The following is a 16,638-nucleotide window of genomic DNA, read 5'->3' on the forward strand; positions in this document are numbered from 1 at the left end:
GCTGACAACACAGTGGACAGTGACAGGGATGGCAGAGTATGGAGCCTCTAGTGGGAGAGGAAGGCTGTCTATCTGACGAGTTTGTATTCATGCTCAGATGCCAAGGAGCTCAGGTGGGCGACTGTGACCAGTGATAGTCATGTATATAGAGATTAGAAATGCATGTGAAAAAGTCTCAATGTCAATTGCCTTGGAATGAATTCTGTATGAAAAAACAAACAAACAAACAAACAAACAAGTATCTTCTTGAAGTCCCTCAAATTAAGGTAAAGAATAAGAACAAATCATTCTGGAAGAACGCACCTGCAGTTATTACACAAATACCAGTGCACTTACATACATAGAGGCACAACACTCATACACAAAATAAAATAATATGAAGCAAAATGAAAAAATAAAATTAAATAAAAAAAATCTTTCTGCCTCCTGCTCATAGATTTTAACTAAATGGCTTGAATGGAGGGGAGACATATAAAAGTAATATCCATTTTTTGAAAATAATTTAAGGTAATTAATTATGAATTCTAAAATTAAGCCTCCCCCAACACTTTCTCTCCTCTTTGAGGGAGCAATCCAACAAGACTACAAATCACCAAGTCGTAAAGAAGATAGACAAAGATACCTTGGTTTTCGTCTGATTTATAAAGAAAAAGGGAGAAAAATGAGCATACAGATTCTTCTAAGGAAAAACATGGGTGCACACTATATACCTACTTCAACATCACTGTTTTCTTTCAGTGCTGGATGGCATGGGGGATATTTCCAATCAAAGAATTTTCCAGTCCCTTTCTCATACCATATTCTGTTTCAGTTTTGAAATTCTGCACCAGGACTAGAAATAAATTTATTTGTGTCTTAGAAGAGAGAGCATAAGAAAATTTTAAATGAGCCCCAGAAGAGAGTATTTGAACCATCTCCTTGTGGAGATATTCAGGGGATTTGAAGAGTGATTTGAACAATTCTTACTCGGCAGGCCTCACTGGGAAACCTGTGCCTCTCCATCTTCACCACAGCTGGTCTCAATCAACTGTCTACAAGTAAGTATCTTTCTGGAGTGACATCTTTAAACAAACACCTAAAGACTACTTAGTTCTGACAATGTCAACAAATGTCAAAGCCAGATATCGAGAAGCTCTCAATTCTTCTAAGATGTCTGAAAGCAAGTGTGAATTTTACCGACACTTGTATTTACAAAAAAAAAAAAAAAAAAAAAAATCAGCTATCTCTATCAGGCTAAACTTGTTTACTTAATTTATCTCCAATGACAAGTAGAAACTGTTTTCTCCCTTATTCTCAGTTTCAGTGATAGTTAAAAGCTATTGAGAGTTCCCTCTCTGAATGTTATTTGATCACCTTCAAGATGCCATAAGGAAAATTACCAAAAGAATTGTGATCTAAAGCTACAGAAAAAATATAATGTAGTTTATCTCCCAGTTTGATTAATGGATTAGTCTTTTAGATATTTGCTCACCTTTTGAGAACAAAAAATATTTGAAATAGAAAATGACAAAAATAAAATTGAACATGACTATAAAATAATTTATTTCAAATATTTGTATCTTATTTAATTTGTCTACTAAAAGAATGATGATGATGAAGAGGATGATGATGGATGATGCTCACTGATGGTAAGGACCACGATGTTAGTAGCAATCACACTGTGACTACTATATGCCAGGCTGTATTTTGAATGCTTTCTCTGTACTGACTTCTTTCAACATCACAGGACTAGGACTATGCCTGTTTTGCAGATAAAAAAATTGAAGGTTACATAATTTTCCTGGGGTCACTGGTGAAGATGGGAATATAACTTGGGAGGCATTAATGAGGAGGCTTTGTGCTTTTATCTGTTATATTTTAGTGCCAGATTTTATGGATAAGATTCTTTCAGGAACCAGAGGGGTGGCTCAGAGGGGAAAGGTGCCTATTGCCAAGCCCGATGGCTTGAATTTGATCACTAGGTCCCACATGATGTAAGAGGAGAACTGACTCCCAGAAGTTGCCCTCTGATTGCCACACTTGCACTGTTGCTCATGCCTTCTTACCCCTTGTATACACACACATGTATGTGTACACAAAATAAATAATAAAAAGTGATAGAATAAAAAATGTTTTCAGAGCCAGGTGTGGTGGCTTACGCCTTTAATCCCAGCACTTGGGAGGCAGAGGCAGCAGGCAGATCTCTGTGAGTTCAAGGCAAGCCTGGTCTACATAGTGAGTTCCAGGAAGATAAGACCGAAAAAAAAAAATTGCTTTCAGGTTTTCCTTGACCTCTATGATCTGCTTACACTGCTTTTCAAGGATTTTCAAGAAATTTGATAAACACAAATTACAAAATAGCTTAGAAGTTCTTGGCCTTGTATAAAAAACATTAACAAAACTTATGCAGAGTTTATTTCTCCTCTTTAAAAAAAATCAGTGTCCTATGTATCTTAGGATGGCCTCAAAGTCATATACAGTTGAGGATCACCTTGAACTTGTGCTCCTCCTGCCTCTACTTCCAAATGCTAGGATTCAGGCAAGCTCTACCATGATAGGACTAAACACAGAACTTTGTGCGTTTTCTTACGCATTTTCTTAAAGCCAATAAGTTTTGGTGAAACATTTAAGTCACAATGTCCACCTCTGAACCTGATGTAACATCTTATGGAACCAAGTATCACTCAGAATATTGCTCCTTAGTGTTTGTACAAAACTCTCCTTTCTGGTTACTTATGTTAAAAAGGTACAAAGAAATGAGAGAAGTTGTCAACATGTCCCTTCTGCTTGTCATTTGGGGCTAGGCAATACTTTAAGTAATTTTCTTCTGTTTTTCAGGAAATACTGAAATTGCATTTATATCTTTCAAAAACTGACATGATTTCTCTATCTAAATAAGTTTACACCTCTGAGAAGAACAACAATCAGCAAGCAGAGTCATCGAAAGTTGGCCAGGCAGTTGCAAGTATAAATAAATCTTAATTTGTTTAGACATATATTTTGTTCCTTAAACTAGTTGACTAAACCATGACCTTAGAAATTTTAAGATGTGTATATTATTTTTGTCTCATCTTTTATATATTATAGCAAACCTATGCAGACTTTCATCACTTGCTTAGGCTTTCACATTTTTCCTATTTTGGAAAATATCTTCATTCCCATATCCTTTTTTACATCTTTTACATTCTCATTTTCTTTTTTAATAATTATGAGACATAATAACATTAGCAAATAAATTTTCCATCTGTTGTGAGAATTCTTTTCATGGGAATACTAAGCAATGCTTATCCACTTTTAAGATTCTAGTGTCAAGCCAATGTTTGATTAAAATTTTCCTGGGGAACCAATGAATTAAATGAGCTTATTTACAGAGATGACTGGTTGCTGAGGTGTATGCAAGACCTGGGGGTATGCACACTGGAAAGTCTTTACCCAGCATGGAGCAAGCCTTCTCTTCCCAACCTTCCCCAGGTTATATATTTTAGTTCTTCCCAAATCCAAAAGACCATGTGTGATATGGGTCAAATTACATACAGTTGGCTGGGAAGAGTGGCTGGATACTCTGGTGAGGGTCCACTGAACCTTCTTGGTCAACAAGCCCAATTGTGACAATGGTAGTTATTTCACACAGAAGAGACTATTCTGGAAGGTCATGGAGACCCTACCAGATGGACTTGAACCAGTGTTCAGTGTACAAAGAGGAGGATCAACACAGAGGAAATATTTCTTCCATGCTTCCAAGTGAAGCCAGCCATAGTTGAGCAGGACGTTTGACTTATCTTCACATAAATGGAACTGGTAAAAGAAAGGAGCCAGTGGCTCCTCTCAAGCCCATGGACCCCTGAGGAACAGATCCTCAAATGACCTTAAGAGTAAAAATAAATTGGTTTATTTGGGTCAAATGTATGGTCTTAAACACCCAAAAGAAAAGTATAACCAAAGATTAAAGTGATCAGTATATTTCCTTAAGAGTTTGAGGGATTACACTTCCCAGACATTAGGATTAAGTCCATATAAAATGTTATTTAGAAAATTATTCAGAAAGTGCTGCTCAGATGTAAGACTTCAAATCTTGGCCTGCAATACTGTAGTGCTCACCTATAGCTAAGGGAGACAACCCACTATTGTTCTAAAATGATGGTGAAATTCGTTTTCTCCCCCTATCTAGAAGCATTTGAGAGGGAACTGACATTGATTTAGCCACTCCAACAGCTATCAAAGTGCCTGAAAACAAATTCTGAGTCCATCACTCTGAGGTCAGCCATGGCAGACAAAAGAAAAATGAGGAGGAACCCAACAGAGGGATGCTTTTGGAAGCCCTCGTCAAGAAATCACAATGAATTCTGATATGAACATTTGAAATTTGCTGTTCTGACTTTTTTCTGGTTCCCTGTCTAGAACTTATAATGCTAACTACTCTTGCCTTTACTTCTCCATCCCATCCCCTATTCACCAGTCAAGAACTTTCTTTTCTCCCTACAGATAAGAGTTATGCAATTTGGGAATCTATTATATAGACCCACTGAAGTGGTACCCCAATTGTCTTACCCTGTGTCCCTGTTCAGCTAGAAGAAGAAGCCAGAGCAGTCTGCGTCCAATTCCCTATTGACAATTTAGGCAACCTCTTCAGAGGATGGTGTGATAAGAATAGGAGGTAGGAATTGGCTAGGCAGTTAGTGTAAAAAAGACCCAAAGAAAAGTAGTTAGTTTCATGGCTAGAATTCAAAATGTCCTTGGGCCTCTTAGTAACATACTATATTCTTTCCAAAGGCCCAAAATGTCAGAAGTATTTGGGAGCGCTTATCAAATCCCTAAAAGATTTTAGGGTTATGTCTACAGAGGGGGGAATGTTAGAGTAGCAAGAAGCCCCATAAGAAAGAAAGAAAGAAAGAAAGAAAGAAAGAAAGAAAGAAAGAAAGAAAGAAAGGAAAGAAAGAGAAAGAATACACAAAGTTGCCAGAAAAAAGTGATGGGGAGATATGGGAGATGTTGGAGAGGAAGGTGTTGTTGTGGATTTGATCAAAACACCTTATATGCATGTATGAAATTCTCAATAAAGCTTTTTTTTTAAAAAAATAAATCTTAATTTGTAGGTGTCTGGAAACAGAAACTAAATAATTTTTTTTTATTTTTCTGAGCATATACTTAGCACTTTGCCTTAGATATCCAAAAGAAACTGTCCCTCTCATGTTAGAAAAAAAAAAAAAAAAAAAAAAGAAAAAACCTAAGGAATCTACGTCTACTAGAGATCTTTCTCTGTCTCACCAGTAGCCTCCAATTAGAAAGCCCATCCAGACAAGAATATAGATAGGACTTAAACTCACATAGTAGACAGCACTATGCCTCTTTTAAAATTGGACCTAGGTACATAGATTTTTAGAGAAATATATTAATTCAAGGGTCAAACGTCCCTTGTCTATATGTATCAAAATTCTTCTAGGAAATGAAAATTTCAAAGCCAATTCAAGTTTAAATTATTTATATATTAAACATTTAGATATGTACTTTTAATGTAGAGTTGAAGGGCATTCGTTTACATTGCTTTAGTTTTTTATAAAATTCAATTTCTGAATAGAAATATACTTTCCTGTGACTAAGCAGAAGTGTATGTTCAATCACAAATTTATCAAATGAAATATGGTCTTTGATAAAGATTTTGTGTAGCACTATTTTGCATTTTGATACAGATTTATTTACTCTGGTGTATATAATTTTGAAGCATTGCCTCACTGAGCTCTTAAGTGTTTATTCTTAAGGACTCAGTGTCTCATCATGTTCCTTCCACAAACAAACACAAGCACCTTGTTAAAAATTATGTACCAAATATTAAAAGATAGTCTGGCTTGGAATAATTTCATATCACACCATATTGCAAAACAAATGAGACCTTGTACCAAGGCATTTTGGTAATTCCTGGATATGAATGAAATTAAAAAGAAAGCTTTTACTGAGACTGCAGCTCATAGAATTCTCAAGGCTGGTACACAGTTCACTTCAGTGTTAATAGCACTTATGTTCTCACTATTGAGGTAACAGACTTCCTTGTTTGTTGTTTTCAGTATGGAATCCTTTATACCAATAAATTTTCAAATGTTTTTTATTATGTCTAGTTTGACATCATTTTTTTAAGTGGACATTCTTCTGTTGTTGTCTAAAGCAGTATATAATTGTTTTATAACAAAAATGAATAGAATTTATTTACATGTTAAAAGCTCTTTTGATGAACATGACAATAAAACAAAAGGTGCCCCAAACAAAGTAGATTTTTTTTTCCAGTTGCAATGATGCTGACTGGGTTTGCCTTCTAAAGTTTGGGAATGGCCAAAGCAGCTGTGTAGTTTTCATTGCTTATAGTCTTAAGAAAATGCATGAGCTCAGAAAGTGATTTGCTATTAAACTAATTTTGCCCCTGTTACTTAGATTTGAATATCTAAATAATTTATCTTTAGATAGTTTTAGCCCTTACTCATGTTTAAAAGAAAATGCCTAATAAAGATATATGCAGCACATAAGGCCATATGGTAGCTTAGAATAATTTTGCTGTATTTCTTGGCTATGAAGCAGTTGAAATGGGAGATATTAGAGCCTTTCCAGCAGGAACAATTTCGGTAGTTTATTACTTGCCTTGAGCTTGCAGTTGTAGAGTCTGACTTTATATTTCACACATACTCTCTTATTCCTTAGTTAAAAAATTTTTAAGGTTAACCTTTCTTCTTTCAGAGTATTATTAACAAAAATGTGCGGTTTCTATTAAAGAAAAAGAATATCCAATGCAATGCTACAATTTGAGACAAATTGTTTTTTAACCTTCAGTGTTGGAGTTTGAACCAGGACATGGTGCATGTTAGATAAATGCTCTATGCAGAGCCATATCTCCAGCCACAGTGGGTGCTTCTTGAGAAACAAAAGAAGTGTGTGTTAACAGTGTCTTCTGATGTGTTTTCTGCTTTGTTTCTTTTCTTCCTTTCTTCCTTCTCTCCTCTGTCCATCCCTCCTTTCCTCTCTCCTGTCATTCCTAATATATGTGAAATATTTGATACAGGACTGTATTCTAGGCCAGGTGAGTAAGTGGCACACACTTATAATCCTAACATTTGAGAAGTGGAAGCACAAGGATCCCAAGTTTGAAGCCACCTTGGGCTCTATAGTGAGATCCTGCCTAAAAAATAAACACCCAGAAACAAATAAGTACAAACAAACACAAACTTTTATCTCCAACAATAGTCACATTTATTTGTCTTAAAATCATTTTATTACTTATCTATAATTATACCACAACTATATTTAATTCAACTTAGAAGTCTAGCTGGTGTGTGTGTGTGTGTGTGTGTGTGCGCACGTGCGCGTGTGTGTGTTTGTATGTATGTATGTATGTATGTATGTGTATGTGTGTGTGTGCAAATGTATATGCAGGTGTGCATGTGCAGGTGGGACCCAGAGGACACTCAAATGTTGCTCTTCAAGCATTATTCTCCTTGAATTTTGAGGCAGAGTCTGTCTCTGGCTTGGAGCTCTCCAAGTAGGCTAGGTGGACTCTGGGGATCCTACTGTCTCAGGCTCCTCAGTCCTGAGCTTATATAGGTATACCATCATATCTAGCTTTCTATGTGAGCTCTGAGTTTTTATGTGAACTTAGGCTCTCATGCTTGGAAGTCAAATACTTTACCACTGGAACTATCTCACCAACCTGAGGGTTAAGTTTGTCTCTTCGGCAATTGTTAACAGATGCTGCTGGATGTAAAGAGAGTTATTTAAAATACCTTTAACTACATAAAATATGAAACATTGAGTATGAGAAGAGACCAACTGCTTTGCTAAAGATTGATCAAGTAGATATCACTGGAATAGCAGTGGTAAAGCACTGACTTCGGGGATGTGTTCTACTACCCACTGGGATTGCTATGATCTAACGGAGAGTAAACTACATTTGTATCTGAAATCAATTTGTGGAAAAGCAGCAATTGAAAAAATTATTATTATATACTCTATATAATCAAACCTTAGATGAACCATGTTTTAAAAATATTTATTACCATTGTCTGCATACATTATAACATTGTGAAGCAATGAAATTTCAGTTTAATAAGCCCATCAATAATTTGATATTATGATATGTTACTAATTTAGTAGCTTGATATAAAAAATTCAATGATTTATACAAAGAGTTATTATTAAAGATTTAATGACCTTAGAAAATTTATAGAGTTTCACATAATCCCACTTGTCAATTCTTGATTCCTTGTGCTGCTGGTGTTCTATTCAAAAATTTCTTGCCTATTCCTACACCCTGAAGTGTTTCCTTTCAGTGCTGTCAGCCATAAGACATGAAATGACGGCATTTCAGGAAAATGGATGGGACTGGAAAACAGTGTACTAAGTGAGGGAAGCCAGGCTCAGAAAGATAAATATTGTATGTTTCCCCTCATTACAGACCCTAGCCTGTAACTGTTAAATATGTGTACCTAAGTGGGAGCAACTATGAATAAAGACCATGGGACTTGAAAGAGACCCAGGAGACTGGAGATGAGAGGCTTTAAAGGAGAGAGAGATGGGGCCATTAACAGGGTGGGAGGGGGGACGCTGGAGGTGAAAGTACAGAGCACAAAGGGGGGCAGGGAGTTGGAGGGGACGATGGTGAGAGTCAGCCAAAATAAATGTGCTGTATCTCAGAACATGAAACACTGAATGATAACAACCCATTAATTTGTAAGTTAATTTAAAATATAAAATATTTCTCCTTTCCAAAATTTTATAACCAATTCATACACGTGTATAGAAAACATTTTAAATATGAGATCAACTCTTAATTGTTTTGAGACTGGTGTTCAGTTTGTGGAATATCTAGTCTGCCTTCTGCTTAGTCACAATATGGCCACTTTATCATCTAATAAAAACAGTACAGAGAAAGTAAAGAAATAAAAGAAACCACAACTTTACTAAATTCATTGACAACCCTTTTAAGACAGTATTTATTTGGGATGATAGAAATTGAGATTTGGGGATAATTCCTGTTTTTAATACTTTCAGGCTTACATTGATACTATAGGGTAATGCGAAAAGGTATTCATGGTACTTTGGGTGTGGCTGTGCATGGGCATCCCAAATATTCTATATAAATAAAGCAAAACAGGAAAATGTAGTAAAGCAGGAGACAAGTTGTCTTTTCAAAATTAGCACATTGGGTCTTAACAGCAACTGTAGTGTCAAAAAATATCAGTACTATTCTCTACGAGTAAGGGGAAAGAATGAGAGGATGGGTTTATTGATAAACACACAGCAGCTTTTAAGACAGCAAGGTCTTTTGAGTTTTGTCTTTTGCAAAATTAGCCTTGAATAAGCTCGTCCTTAGAGGCACAGCTGCCGTGGCTTTGCCTTTGTCCTGTAATTGGTTGCAGCCTCTAGGAAAATGTGAGAACTGTAGAAGATCAGATCTACAAAATACTGTGTTCTCTACTGTTGACCACTAAGGCGCTAGTGTTACAACTTTACTGTCACAGTGATTGATCATTGGAAGTAATACACTCTCCCAAATGGATTATTATATCGAATTTGAATATCTACATTTCTGAGCATTTCATACAATACATCTTAATCATGTTTAGACCCCTCTCCCTATATGTATCTCCCATATTCCACCCATCAGGTTTTGTGCATTTTGTCGTATATGTTAAGGTCTATCAAGTCAAATTTGTGAATGCAGATGTCCTTCCATGTGAATTCATTCACTGGAGCCTGGTCAGGCTATCTAACATCAATCCCTTAAAGAAGACAACTCTCTGTCACCCAGCAGTGGTGAGCTACTAATAGTGCCTCAGCTAATATTGGGGCCTCCTGCTCATTTCCCCAGTTATGTGCTGTGAATTCACATGGGTTTTATGTATGCTGTCAGCAAAAGTTCATATGAGCAAGTTCTCAGATGCTTGGAAGACTTTCCTTATGGTCATGTACCACCCCTGACTCCTACAATCTTTCTACCTCTTCTTCTGCAATGGTAACTGAGTCCTGGGTGGATGAGGTTTAATATGAGCCCTATCCAGGGACACACACTCTGCAGTCTCTTATTCTCTACATTTTGGCCAGTTGGGGGCCTTCTGTGTTAATTGCTCTCTGTTACATGAGGAAGCTTCACTGGCGAGAGTTGAGGGATGTATTACTATTCTCTCTACCTCCTTTTCCACAATGTTCTGTGAGCCTGTAGATGTGTCACTTAGGGCTGAGAATCTCATCTCTATGTCTGACAAGTTGTGTAAGTCTGTAATAGTCTCTATCTGTTGCAAAAAGAAGCTTCTTTGGTGAGTTGCAAATGGTATACTTGTCTGTAAATATAAGGATCCATATTTAGTATATAGTAAGAAACTACATTTTTCTAGGGATGTGACAGACATGGGTTTTTCTCTAGGAATTATGACCTCTGCAGTCATGTATATATTTGGCTATGCTCAGGGTACTGCACATGAGTTCCCTCCCACTGAAAGGACTTTAAGTTCAATTAAATTGCTGTTGATTACTCCCAAGATAAAAGTGCCACTACTGTACCAATATAGTTTGCTGTACTGGTCATTATGGTTATTAGACTTTAAAGCTGAGGTTGAATCATTGATTGATTTTTCTCCCTTAGCAGTTTGCATAGCATCCTCTGATATTATGAGAGCTAGTCTTCAAGGAGGAGGCTTCCAGGTCAGTTCCAGCTCCGTTGCTTCGAATTCTGGGTCTGAAGTTAATGTTCTATCTTCGGCAATACCGTCTTACTTTCAAGTTCTGGGAGGCAATCAAAGGCTGTGGAAATAGCCTGTGCTATTTTTGGAGTCTCTTGGACTACCATGACCAACAACTTAAAGGAAATCTTTTACTGTTAAGTAGCCTTCAGTTACATACATGCACTCTTGTACAGATATTGTATATATTTTTTTTAGTAGGCTTTTGAACTAATGCATTTATTTCTGGTTTTTCATACCATCTAAACATTATTTATCTCTCAGCTCTTTCTTGCTGTCTAACCCTCCTTCTTCTCTCCTCAGTTAAAGTAATTCCATTTTCCCCATTCCCCCCTTTATAACACCTGTCTCCTATTATCCCCACCCCCCTCTCTTGAGCTCTTCCTCTTTAACCCCATGGTTCTTTGTATAACCCTCCCACCTCCCTTCCCAGTTAAATATCCCCATTTCACCCTTGGTAATACCTGTTTCCTACTATCCCCCTCTCTAGGGCTTCTTCTTTCTCTTAGTCTCCATGGTTACTTTCTATTTTCCTAGCTTCTGCAGTTACATTAAGATATATACTCTCATATAAGGATTTGGTGCTCAGATCCACAAATGAGAGAGGACATATAATGTTTGTTTTTCTGTATTACCTCACTTTGTATAACAGATTCTAGTTCCATCCATTTACCCTGAAAATCTCATTATTTCATTTCATCTTTCTTTACTGCTGAGCAGAACAACACTTTGTAAATGCACCACATTTTCATTATCCACTCATCAGTTGAGGAACATTTAGGTTGTTTCCATTTCTTAGCTATTCTGAAAAGAGCATCAGCAAACACGGCTGCACAAGTATCTCTTCAGTTAGGATGAGTCCTTTGGGCGTATGTCAAGAGTGATAGAACCAGATCATATGGTAGTTTCATTTTTAGTTTTTAAAGTGTTTTCTGCAGTGATTTCCATAGTCATTGTACCAATTTGCAATCCTCACTAAGCACAGTAGGTTTGGGATTCTTGACTTTTGTTTTGACTTTCCAATAAAACTTTCAATATAACATTGACATTGGAAGGAAAAAACATTGACCTATTTAAAAATCAATCTGTACATGCTTCTACTAAGTTATTTTGTGCAGAGGCTGGGGGTATAATCTGGGACTTCAGAATCTCTATGTATGAATTGATGTGTAGACTGTAAAGAAAAGTAGGGAGTTTTAAATTATAAGTTTTCTAAATTGCTTGGATCAGAGCATGTTTCGCTTCCCTCCTCCCTTCCCCTCCCCTTCCTTCCATTCCCTCTTCTCTTCTTTCTCCTAGTCTTCACCTTCTCTTTTTTTTCTTCTTTTACATTTTGATTGTCTGTAGAGTACAAGAATATGGAATCATATCTAAGTTATTCATTCATGAGATATTTTTCTTTCCTGGGTAATTTTCCTGTGTATACCACAATAAATAAAGTTCAGGGTGACTACATATAACGATATTACACTCTATAACTTCAAAAAAGACAGAATAAATGATTTGAGTGTTTTTAGCACAAACAAGTGATGAGTGCTTGAAGAGATCAACTTATAATGTGTACATGTGTCAATACATCACATGCTATTCTATAAATATGTATAAATTTTGTGTCAATTAAAAAGTTAAAATAACGATGATTGCTGTTGCTCAGCTTTAATCTCAGTAACCCAGAGGCAGAGGCAGCTGGATCTCTGTGAGATCAAAGCCAGCCTGGTGTACATTGTGTGTTCCATGCCAGCTGGGGCTACAGGGAGACCCCATCTTTAAAACAAAAACAAAATTAAAAATAAAGACAAATAAAATTTTGGGTAACCAAAGTGGAAATGATTTAATTTGTTTTAATTCACATCTGGATATGTTTTTTTCATTACTGAAGAGTCATAACTTTTATGCTGTATATTCATCTTGGCCAATTACTTAATATTTTCATTGAGCTGTTCATATTTATTTCCATAAATGGAAAATAGTCTGTTTTTTGAAAAACTTCTATTATTTATGACAAGATCTTTTAATGTGATTATTTAACTCATAAAACACAGTGTGGTATATATCTGTTTGAGTCAGTAACATGTCTAATTTATAATCACTCTAAAATATTTATGCTGCCTAATGAATAGATCATAAAAGGTTTACTAAAACATCATCCATTGATTTTTAAATTATTTCATATTTTGTTTTGAATGGTCAACAATTACAAATTCATTTGTAAGTTTTGCTTTGTAAAATAATTTAATCAGGATATTTACCACACTCAAAGTCCAATTCAGCTCTTTCTGCAATATGTCAAGGAGAAAGCACATTGACATGACAAATACAAATCTTTTCAGAAGACGTTTTGTGTCTATCCTTAGAACAAATCCTGTTTCTGTATAGATGTAGAAAATGAGAAGTGGCAAGAAATTTCTCTGGATGAAAAATACAAACAAACAAAAATTATCATATTTATGACTGCTATATGTAATCCAAAGAATTTAGTACAACGTTAAAACACATGACATATCAAAAAGTCAGTCTTGTTTATAACTTCACAGTAAAAGAAGCAGTATTATGGACACATGTGGCTGTGTACCAACCAGAAGAGAGGAGAGTTTATTTCTTATGCATATACAGACTAGTTTCATTTGTCTCAAAATTTTAAAGAGGAGTTGGGAGAGAAAGAGAGGCAGACAGAGACAGAGACATGACACACAGAGAGACAGAGATACACAGAGGAAAGCCTCATGGTAATTTTAGTTTGCTGATCATAGTTTTAACTGTAGAGTGCTGGAAGGGTGTGGTTCCTGAGGGTGGATAACATCTGTGGTTGCCTTTACCACAGTCAGTATGGGGTGCAGGGATCAAGAAGGGCAAGATGGTGTACCGATCCTGGAAGCTAACAGGCCATGGCTATTAATTAAGTTGATGACTATACATCACATAGAATTTGTACAAAGTGCTTCAAGCTTCTGAGAAAATGAAGACATTGAGCTAAAACTTTCTGCAGTTTTTCAATCGACTCTTTAAGTACTCACAATTATCTACATTTCAACCCCATCTATGAAAGAGGAACATTTTCTAAAAATAGAAACTTAGTGTTAGTGAAGCTGTTGTACAGAGCCAAAGACCACAGTATGCATAGTTTAACACAAGAAAAGAGAAATGGCATAGCTCAATTTTAGACCTTTACCAGACTGAGGAGATATGATCCTGTAAAAAGGAATGTGAATTTGCAGGTGACGCTGGAGCATTCTGGATCAGAATGACTGACAAATCCCTTACCAGGGAGAGCAGGGCAAAGCAAGTGATCAGTATACTGATAATATGGTTTTTCACTAAAGGAAGAAAATCTCAGACCTGAAAACAGAATCAGCTAGTCAAAGGCTATATGAAAAGCTGCAGAATGGCACAGTACCTCACACAATAAGCTGAATGGTAATAATTGCCTTTGCATCACAGACTATGATGAGAAATGTTCTCCGCAGACAGGCTAACTGGATTATACAGGAACAATTCATGACATCTCTATAGAAGAGGTTATTCATCAATTGCTATGACTCCTGATACTTGAAATTAGTTAAGTTGTCAAAGTCAAAGACAATTTATTTCTCTAAATGTGAAAAGCTTCAAAATAAAATTATCTCGACTGGATTATCACACAGATTTATTCTAAGAGTTACTGTTTAATTGTCTTATAATTAAAAGCTTACCTGATAACTCCTTTTATAGGTGTCCTGGAATTTTCTTTGAATTGGTTGATTCTATAATGGAAGTTCTTTGTAAACACATATGTATGTACTGAATGACTGAATTTTATCTTAAAGATTGTTACCACTGAAAGAAAAGTTCTATTTCTTTTTTGTTGATATGGAAAATTTAAATGCCAATATGAGACATCAAAATACTTGATGAAAGTAAAGCTTTAACTTCATAGTGAAAGTAATTGTAAGGTGAATTAAGGAGAACTGGGAAAATATTTAGGACCTTTGATGGTTATACTAAACTAACACACAAGGAGTTAAAGCTTGGTGATGATGGACCATGTTTCTGGAGACCGTGTTCCAGAGAAAGTGGGAAGACAGATGGGATGGAGAAGGTGAAGAGGTGAAGAAACCAAAGACTTATATACAAAAACCCCATAGCTTATAATCATGTTTTGTTATCTTTCTATTTATTCAAGGAAATTTAATCTATCAGGTACTAAGAGATTCATTCATAAATCCAAAAGTGACTTAGATGAATTTCATAGCTTTAAGGAACTCTTCCTCTGAAGAGAAATAAACAGTTATATGAAATTTAGTAAATATGATAGTAGGGACACAAACACAATAGCCATTATCTTTTTGAGGCTTTGAAGATGGACACTTTTCAAGGAAAGATGATAGTAGCACACAACATAGTAGGTCTCTAGAAGAGGAATGGAAGAGAGGAGGAGAGATGCACGTAGAATCCATTGAAGATGGGACTATTCAAAGATATAAAGGTTGGATTCTTGACAGTGATATTCCTGAGGAGATTCCCATTGACCCCATAGGCAAGAAGCAGGCAGCGGTCTTCTCACGTTGAGTAATAAGGTCAGATTTTTGTTTTAAAATAACTCCTGCAGCAATGTGAGGGGTGGAGGGCAGGTGACAGAATTCCCTTAGGAGGTCACAGAAGGCGAGGAAGGCCCTGACTAGGGGAAATGGTGAAGAATCAGAAGGAAATGAAAGTTAAGAGGGACATTTTGGTGAAAGATCTGAAGATTTTAGAGAGTAGAGATCAGAGAATATTACAAAGTTTTCTCAGATGTGTGTGCTTCATTCAGTGTTCTGCTGCAGAGTGATTTCCTGAGGATATTTTGAGGTAGCATGCATCTCTCTCTTATTGTCTCTCTCTCTGAATTATAGCTACCACACTTAGTGGCACTATGCCTTTCATACCTGGGGAAGAGACATTTTTCTTGTTAAGGATTTTAGATGCCTTATATAAACTTAAGATGCCTTTCGGAGAAAAGAACTGTATAAACCTTGTATTAGTCCATGAAAATTATGGGTGAATAGGGAAAAATGCACTCTATAATTTATGAATTCTTGTGTACATTAGAACAAATCTCTCTAGTCAGGGTTTGGTGGTGGGGAGTATGAATTTTCAGTATCTTCTACGACTGTTCTGTGATGCATACTCGAAGTTATCAGTTCAAATTGAATGAAGGGCATTTGGTGCTTGTTTTGTGAAATGTGGACAATGGTTTGAGAAATGAGCATGGTTTTAGATAATTTGAATAAAGTTGTTTTACAGCTAATATGTTGTATACCTAGAATACTAAAGGGAACGGTGCTTTAGATAGAGGGAGGGTGATGCAAGTGAAGCCCATGGATGGAAAGTTTTTAGTTGTGTCCTTTATCTAAATCTCTACTCATGAAAGATGAAGAAAACATTCGTAGGTTTCAGGAGGGAAAAGGGAGAGGAAGCAAAGAGCATCATGAGTGTGGTATTACTGCAATAATTAGTGGATAAATGATTTTTGTAAGAAAGTAAGGTGTCTTGACAAAAAGTAAGGAAGTAACCTCAACTTTATAAAAGGAAATTGGGAATGATGCATGAACATATAACACTCAATAAATTTTCCCAACACAAAGACCTCAGAGTCAATAAATAATAAAAGAAAACAATAAGGGAAAGTTGAAAAACATGGAAAAGCAAGGACTATTTTGTGAATGAGAAATTCTTAATTTTAAACACTAATGGAGAGTATGTCTGAAGAATCAGTACTCCAGGGAACATCTACAGAAAGGATATATTGGGAGATTCATTAGTGTTTCATTTTCATAGATATTTAGAAGAACTGCAGTACTTTTTCCTGTGTTCCTAGTACTCTGCTTCTTGAAATGACCCATGAACTGACTTTTCTCATGTTTCTTAAATAGTGATTTTGCAGACACCATGTGGAAGCATGATAGAAACATCTATGAGATGCAGTTTA

This window comes from Nannospalax galili, unplaced genomic scaffold, assembly GCF_000622305.1.
Source record: "Nannospalax galili isolate Female #2095 unplaced genomic scaffold, S.galili_v1.0 scaffold918, whole genome shotgun sequence".
Classification (NCBI taxonomy): domain Eukaryota; kingdom Metazoa; phylum Chordata; class Mammalia; order Rodentia; family Spalacidae; genus Nannospalax; species Nannospalax galili.